Below are 9,124 nucleotides of genomic sequence, written 5' to 3'. Positions count from 1 at the left end.
ATGTTACACCTCATAGAGGTTATTTCATTGATTATGTCCAAGGGGATTTTGGGCTTGTTTATTTGGGGGATAATGAACCCTGTCAGATTGTTGGAAAGGGAAAAATTAATATTAAGTTGTAGAATGGGAATCATTAGCTACTACATGAGGTAAGACATGTTCCAAGGCTGAGTAGGAATTTAATGAGATCTATTAGATTTCCACAATCCATGCTAATGTGCTATCAAATTTCTGGATTTGATTGTGTATAATTTTTTTACATGAACGTTTCGGATCATACTACATGATCCATCATCAGGATACTAGAGAGAAAAGAGAACATGAAAAATTAGAATGCAGATCCAACCAGCTGAAGAAATAGAAGGGAGGGGGAAGGGGAGGAGAGAGAGTTAGTTGATGAGACATGCCACCTAACTCATAAGGAGAAAAATGAATTAAAAATAAAAATAGTCCAAGGGGGGAATAGAAGGGGGAAAGAAAGACACCAATCAGAGGAAGCCACCGAGCACAAAAATTAACTTAAGAAGAGAAAATCGAAGGAAAAGGATCGATGAGAGAATATACACGCATCGACGAACTAAAGATGCATCAACTTGAATAAAACCAAGCGAGCAAAAACAAAGAAGCTCAAGAAATGTAAAATTACAGAAAAGTCAAAAAATCAAAGGGGACTAAGCCATAAAAGAAGAAAGAAATATATAAAATCCACTGAGCACGACAATGAATAAAGGGGGAGAACTGAGAACCCAAACACTAATACATATAAAGAAAGAAAATAAAATACTAAAAAAAAAAAAAAGGAAAAAATAGAAAAAAGATTAATATATAAAAATGTATATATACATGTCTATACGTGTATGTATGTGTATATACATATATACATGTATATATGTATAATAATGTATATATACATATATATCTGTATATACATATAAATATACATATATACATGTGTAGACGTATATATATATATACATATATCTATGTAAAAACACACACACACACACACACACATATATATATAAAACTATATATGCGTATATATAAACATATATATACATGTATATATATATACACATATATATGTGAATATATATATATATATATATATATATATATGTAAATGTTATGGTTACTTATATATATATGAATAAAAATGAATTATATATATATCAATATTGTTACAAGTATATCTAAATATATATCACAATATTATATATATATATATATATATATATATATATATATATATATATGTGCCTATAAACCTAAGCAAGAAACCACGAAGAGGAAATTCTTTTTATTATTATTATTATTGATATTGTGGTATATATTTATATATATATGTAGTAATATTATAGCATATTTATATAAATATCTATAACGATCAAAAAAAAATAAATAAATAAAAAAATATAAGAATATATATAAGCCCATAAACTAAAACAAAGAACCCCGAAGAAGAAAAAACACAAATAAATAAATAAAAGGATGAAAGAGAGAAAAAAATTAAAGTGAAAATGAAAAAAAGGAGGTAGGGGTGCCACGAAATTAACCGAAGCCACAAATAGAAGAGCAAGGGAAAATAACAATGAGACAGACCAAGAGACCACTGAGTGTGGCTAAAGCAAAGGAAAAAATGCCAACATACCAAAAAATTGAAACCAAGAAGACGACCACAAGGTTATAATAGGGAAATATAAAAGAAAGAAAAGCACACGCATATGCAAAAGAGAAAACAAAGGAAAGAAAAAAAAACACTAACTGAAAAAAGGTAAAATAAAAAACAAGAAAATGATGAGCTCACCAAGCCGAAGGGCCAGGACATGGGAGAAAGGGTGGGGGGGGGGGGGGGGGGGAGAGGAGAGAAGGGAGAAGAAGGAGCCAGAGGGGAAGGAAGGGACAACGGGAAGCTAGAAGAAGGGGGAGACGCGATAAGAAAGAGAGCTAAGAGCGAGGCGGTTTGCGAAGGGAGGATAACAAAGGATGCCAAGAACTGCTTAAGGTCCATCCTTCATCGCGATTGAGGTTAGAAGGGTTATCATTGATGACAATGGCTTCCTTGAGCTTTCATTTAGCGAAGTTGTCTTCCCTGAACACAATTTGCATCCTCTCTAAGTAGATGTGATGCTTAGTAGAGGAAGAATGATCAGCTAATGCAGATTTGAGGACCCGCTCATGCCTGATGTCAGCGGCATGTTCCTTCATTCTAGTGTTGAATGAACGGCCCGTTTCACCAATGTAAGGGGTACCGCAAGAGCACATGACCTTATAAACACCAGAATCTGCAAAGGCATCCCTAGGGTCTTTGATGGGGGGAACATGATCTCTAAGCAGGGATGCGGGCTTGAAGGCAACTCTAATGCCTTTTTTGCCCAAAATCTTGGAGATCTTGTTGGAAATCCCCTCGACATAAGGAATTGAAAAGAAAGGGGGCGATTGGGTGATAGAGAGAGGAGGACGAGGGGCCGAAAGAAAGAGGGAATTGGCCAAGCGAATAGCTGTGGATATTTGCTTATCAGAGTATCCATTCCACTTGAATACTTGACAAAGGTGCGCAAGCTCTTGGTCTAGGTTGTCACTGTCACAAATCCTAAAAGCTCTTAAGGCTAGGCTTTTTAGGATCCCAACCTTTTGACAGGGGTGGTGGTGGGAGGGAAACTTAGTGATGAGGGTTGTGTAGGTACTTGTAATGATAAAAATTGGAAGGTTTCAAAAGGTTCCCTTGTAGTAGAAAAAGGTGTGAAAGTAGGCACCTTATATCTTTGTGCAAGTCATATTGTTCCTTCTACTTTGATTGTTTCAGAGAAAAATGAATGTTTAGGAACAATTGTTGCAGTTAAGCAAGGAGAACAAATAGCTATTGTAGATTCTGATACGGCATTGTGGCACAATAGACTTGGGCACATGAGTGACAAAGGTATGAAAGTACTTCATTCAAAGAAATTTTTACCAGGTCTAAAATGTGTTAATATGGATTTCTGTGAAAGTTGTGTGTATGGAAAACAAAAGAGAGTGAGTTTTGTAAAGACCGAGAAGGAAAATAAAAAGGAGAAATTAGAGCTTGTGCATATAGATGTATGGGGACCAGCTCATATATCTTCACTTGGTGGTTCTCATTATTATGTTACATTTATTGATGACACAACTAGAAAAGTATGGGTTTATTTCCTTAGACAAAAATTTGATGTATTTCAAACTTTAAAGAAATGGAAATGCTTGGTTGAAAATGAGACTGGTAAGAAATTAAAATGTCTCAGATTTGATAATGGTGGTGAGTATTGCAGTCATGAATTTGAAGATTATTGCTCCACTAATGGTATTCATAGACAAAAATCTATTCCACGAACTCCACAGGAAAATGGAGTGGCTGAAAGAATGAACAAGACTATAATGAAGCGCGCAAGGAGCATGAGGTTGCATGCTAGGTTGCCCTTACACATGTGGGCAGAGGCTGTCAATACTGCAGTATATTTGATTAATAGAGGTCCCTCTACTCCTTTGGGCTGTGGTATTCTGGAGGAGGCATGGACTGGTAAGAAGGTGAGTTATTCTTTTGTCAAGACCTTCGGTTGTGAAGCTTTTGCTCATATAGACTCTGAAAATAGAACCAAGCTAGATGCTAAATCAAAGAAATGTGTCTTTTTTGGATATGGCATTAATGAATTTGGTTATAGGATTTGGAATTTTAAAAATCTTAAAATTGTTAGAAACGGGGATGTCATATTCAATGAGAAAGTGTTGTACAAAGATCTATTGCAGCAACATGAGAAGACAGTAGATGATTATGTAGTGTTGGATGATACTACAAAAGCTGATGTTCCAACCATTCCTCATGATGTGCAACAACTGCAACAACAAATACCACACACACTAGTGAATGTTAGATGGTCAACAAGGAAAATTAGACCTCCACAAAGATTTTCTCCCTCTTTGTATTCTATTTTACTTACTGATGCTGGTGAACCTAAAAGTTATGATGAAGCTATGTAGGTGGATACTAAGATTCAGTGGGAGTCTGCAATGAAAGATGAAATGGACTCTTTGCTAAAGAATAAGACATGGGATCTATCTAAGTTGCCTACAGGTAAAAAAGCTTTATAGAATAAGTGGGTTTATAGGTGGAAAGAAGAGGAAGGAGGTAAGAAAAGATTTAAGGCTAGGTTTGTTGTAAAAGGATTTGCATAGAAAAAGGGAATTGATTTTGATGAGATATTTTCTCCTATTGTTAAAATGACTTCTATTTGTACTGTTTTAAGTCTTGTGGCTACTGAAGATTTTCATTTAGAGAAATTGGATGTTAAAATAGATTTTCTTCATGGTGATTTGGATGAAGAAATATATATGGCTCAGCCACAAGGTTTTGAGGCCAAAGGTAAGGAGAACTTAGTGTGAAAATTGAAGAAAAGTTTATATGGCTTGAAGCAAGCACCTTGGCAATGGTATCTAAAATTTGATAGTTTTATGCATGAGAATGGCTATAATAGGTGTCATTCATATTACTATGTTTATTTTAAGAGGTTGGATGATGATAGCTACATTATTTTATGTTTATATGTTGATGATATTCTTGTAGCTGGGTCTAACATGGATCATATTAAGGGGCTAAAATGTCAGTTAGCACATGCATTTTCTATGAAGGATTTGGGGGCAACAAAACAAATCCTTGGTATGAAGATTTGTAGAGATAGGAAGAATAGAACATTAATGCTATCTCAGGCTGATTATGTTGAGAAGGTGTTGCAACGTTTCTCTATGAAGAATGCTAAAGCTGTCAGCACACCTTTACCTAGTCATTTGAAATTGACTAAGGAGATGTGTCCTAAGACACAGGAAGAGGAGGATAAGATGTCCAAGGTACCCTATGCTTCAGCTATAGGAAGCTTAATGTATGCTATGGTATGTACTAGGCCAGATATTGCACATGTAGTGGGAGTTGTTAGCAGGTATATGAGTCACCTAGGATTTGAGCATTGGAATGCTGTCAAGTGGATTCTCAGATATTTGAGAGGAACATCCAATAAGTGTTTACACTTTGGGGGATCTACTACTAATTTACAGGGCTATGTTGACTTAGATTTGGTAGGGGATATTTATACCAGACGGAGTACTACAGGTTATGTCTTTACAGTTGGTGGGGCAGCTGTGAGTTGGGTTTCTAGGTTACAAAAGATTAATGCTCTATCCACTACAGAGGCAGAGTATGTTGCTACTACAGAGGTATCCAAGGAGATGATATGGCTTCAATTCTTCTTGGAATAATTGGGACATCCTCAGAAGGATAATTATTTGTTCACAGATAATCAGAGTGCCATTCATCTTGCAAAGAATTCAGCTCTGCATTCTAAGACCAAACACATACAATTGTGGTACCATTTCATTCGGTCAATTTTGGAAGATGGACAGTTAAAGCTGGAGAAGATCCATACAAATGACAATCCAGTAGATATGTTGACAAAGGTTGTAACAAGGGAGAAGCTAAACTCCTCTTCAGTTTCGGTTGGTCTTCTAGACTGAACATGAATAAAAGAATAGTAGAGTCTAGGGTGGTTTGATCTAGAGGGAGCCCCATGTGGTAGTAGTATTGCTACAAGATCAGTCTCCAAGTGGGAGATTGTTGTTTAGTGTAGAGCCTGATTAGCCCCCAAGTGGGAGATTGTTAGATTATGGTGACTGATCAGGAAAGTACATATTATGGCCGACATATGGACGACATGTTGTAACCCTAAAATGACATAAAATTTTGTATAAAAGGGTTTAGGGTTAGGTATTTTTCATTATGTTGGGATGCAAAATTGCTTCTTGCAGCGGTATTGAGTTGTAAGGGATTACAGACTGTAATCAGGTTGTAATCACTAGATTGTAATAAGATTGGACTTGTTGTTTGGTGGACGTAGCCCAGGGATTGGGTGAACCACGTTAAATCTTGGTGCCTTGTGTTCATTTCTGTGTGATCTATTATTTTTCTATTATTGGTTATATTTGCATGTAGTTTTTATTTCTATCCGTGGTTTATGCTAACACTATACATGCCGAGCTACAATATGTGCTGAGCTAGAATTTTAATAGGTACCAAGTGACTTCGGGTGACTTCAAGTGCTAAGTAAGCAATAGATTCTGAGTAATAAATAGGTGTTGAGTCATAGTTCATGCCAAGCAAGATAGAATGTAACATGTGTCGAGTGATCCAAAAATATACATGTGCTAAGAAAAAGAGAGTGTAATAGGTGCCAAGCAAACCAGGATAGTATATGTGTTGAGCACCAATGATGCAGTATGTGCTGAGTAACATAGAATCAACATAGTAGTTTGTGCCTTCGCAAACTAAGATGTAGAACCATTTTTGGATGATTCACAAAGGGATAAGAAGATAAGATTGTATCTTTACATTTACCTATGATATTAGCATGCAAGCAATCATAAAATTGCAGAGAACATGCAACCAATGGGCTAAATCTAAGGATTTGAGCAGGAATTTTGAGTTTGTGATTTCATTTTAAACCCTAAGTCTACAAAATCTTTATAATAAGACTTAGACACCATAATTTTGAGTTGCTATGAAGTTTTTGAAGGAAATTTCTAAGCAGATAGGAAACTGCAGAATAGAGCAAGCAGTAGGGGTGTCATGGACTTAGTGAATTGAGCAGCAATTACACATTTAGTTGATTAGAATAGAACAAGGGACACACACCAAGATTAGATCAAGCAAGGATCACATCAAAGAGAGTAAACCAAGTGCTTGAATCTAGTAATAGGAGATTTCATACTATCAAGTTAATTGTTCTAATACTTTCTTATCATTGTATTAGATGTTGGAAATCCTATATTGATAGGTTAGCTTAACAGCTAGGTGGGAGAACCTTTGGAGAAGGTGAATGAAAATCCTATTGAATTAGGTGGTCCTAATAGCCTTCTGTAAATACTTTAATAAGGTGAGACTTCTTGTAAAGTGTTTGTAAATCCTTTAACTAGGCCACTACTAACACAATGTAAACCCTTTAACAGGGAAAACCATCATAAGTGGTCAAACAATTATTGCTGTAGTGATTTTGTGAGTATCATCCCCACCCCAGTTTTACCTTCTTATTCCTAGAGGGTTTTTGGGTTACCAAATTCCTTGTGTTATGTGTCGATGCATGCTTTTATTTCATGTTTGTTTGTATGTTTACATGCATATAGTTTACTTTCAATTATGTGTTGAAAAGGATATAAAAAGGATAAAAACTAGCTATTTCTGATTCACCCCCCAAAAGTACTCTTCCCATTTGAATATTCCAATAGTTTGTGTGCAATTTCAAAGTTGGAAGATCATCCCTATTCTACCCTTGCAATTTTGGTGGTTTGATGCCATCATATTCTATCATTAGAGGTATTTCTTATATATCTCACTATGTACTAGATTTGCTAATCATTGTCAAGTGATGATTTATTTGTATATGGTCAAATCTTGTCCAAATGCCTAGATGTAATCGTAAGTATTGTGATCTATGAGTATTACTTACATTTAGAATTCTTTTGTCATCATGTGTGTGAATTCATGAATTGATATTAGGTATTTCACATCTATATGGTATATGCACAATATTATTGTTTTCTCTTCATGCAATTAACAATACACCCCCTCTATAGTCCTCCCTCTATCCACCATACTACCTCCCTCTATACTCCTCCCTCCATCTATCACACTACTCCCTCTATACTCCTCCCTCCCTCTATCATACTACCTACCTCCATCTACTATACTACCACCCTTTGTAATCCTCCCTCAATCTTTTGTACTACCCCCCTTTGTACTCCTCCCTCCATCTATTGTACTTCCTCCCTCTGTACTCCTCCCTCCATTTGTCGTAACATCTCCCTCAATGCTCCTACCTCTATCCATTGTACTCCTCCCTCCGTCCACTATACTACCTCCCTCCATACTCCTCCCTCCATCCACTATACTAACCCTTCCGTACTCCTCCCTCCATTCACCATATGCCAACATGCCAAAATTTTGGTACACCAACCTCCCACCTAGACATGAACATTACACTCCTTGGAAAAAAGAGCAATGAAAAATAATATGCCTGCCAATTTCAGACAATTCACATATAGAGCACAAATCAAAATTATATATATAACATTTTTATTTATAACTTTAAAATGTACATGACAATAATAATTTGATTTCTATATCATTAGGGAGATAACTAAATTTTATATTATCAATATAAAAAATAAACATAAACTTTAAATTTAAATTTAACTTTTCAATAAATATATTGTTAAAAAAAGATATAACATCAATTATCAACATTCGCTTGGTTCTCATGTTGGCAAGGTATAGACATGGATATAGTCTACAATTTACAAAAAAGAAGAGATATCTCATATTTGATATACTTTCAACGCATGTCCCTTTTGCCTCTAACCTAGTTTGTAAAGATGCCTCTTACTCACTGCCAATAACCAACTCTTTTGTTGGTCTAATCTAGTAAATTTGATTTGTACCTTTTTCACTTGTGAAATATTACATTATCTACTTCAAATTTCATGTTCTAAATATGACCTGCAAATAAAGATTTCAATCTTATTAAAATATTAACGAAAATAGAACTTAATTTGATACTTAGAATCTCTTGAAAATAAAACACATTTATTTAATGCACTCATTGATCTAAAATCCCCCTTGAAATTTGACATGTCAATCTCATTTTATTTATTTGGATCTTTTTTGTCATTTTAGGGGAGAAGGTCCAATATCTTAACATGTTCCAATGGTTGTGATGGGAGTTGTTAACTTAATACCCATTAATTTTCTAATGGCTAGATGATGAAAACCAAAATAAGTAGGAAATACTTGTGTAGTTTGAAATAATGTATCTTGTTATATGAATGTATTTATAGCATGATAGAAATTTTTTTTAAAAAAAATATTTCCACAAGGCGTCGCAATTGCGATGAAAGACTCAACAAAATGCTATTGGGCCAACAATAGTGTCATCGCATGTTCATTGCTCTTGTGATAGCTAAATCTAATGGAATTTCATCACATCTGCAACACTATTGTCACACACCATCACACTTGTGGTGGACAATCTGATGGATGAATGGCGGCCATAGAGTGTGGGTATCACTATGG

The sequence above is a fragment of the Cupressus sempervirens genome, chromosome 1 (assembly GCF_028749045.1).
Source record: "Cupressus sempervirens isolate cs-2001-9-10 chromosome 1, ASM2874904v1, whole genome shotgun sequence".
NCBI classification, from domain to species: Eukaryota; Viridiplantae; Streptophyta; class Pinopsida; order Cupressales; family Cupressaceae; genus Cupressus; species Cupressus sempervirens.
The sequence above is the reverse complement of the archived record's forward strand: the minus strand, read 5'-3'. Positions refer to the sequence as shown.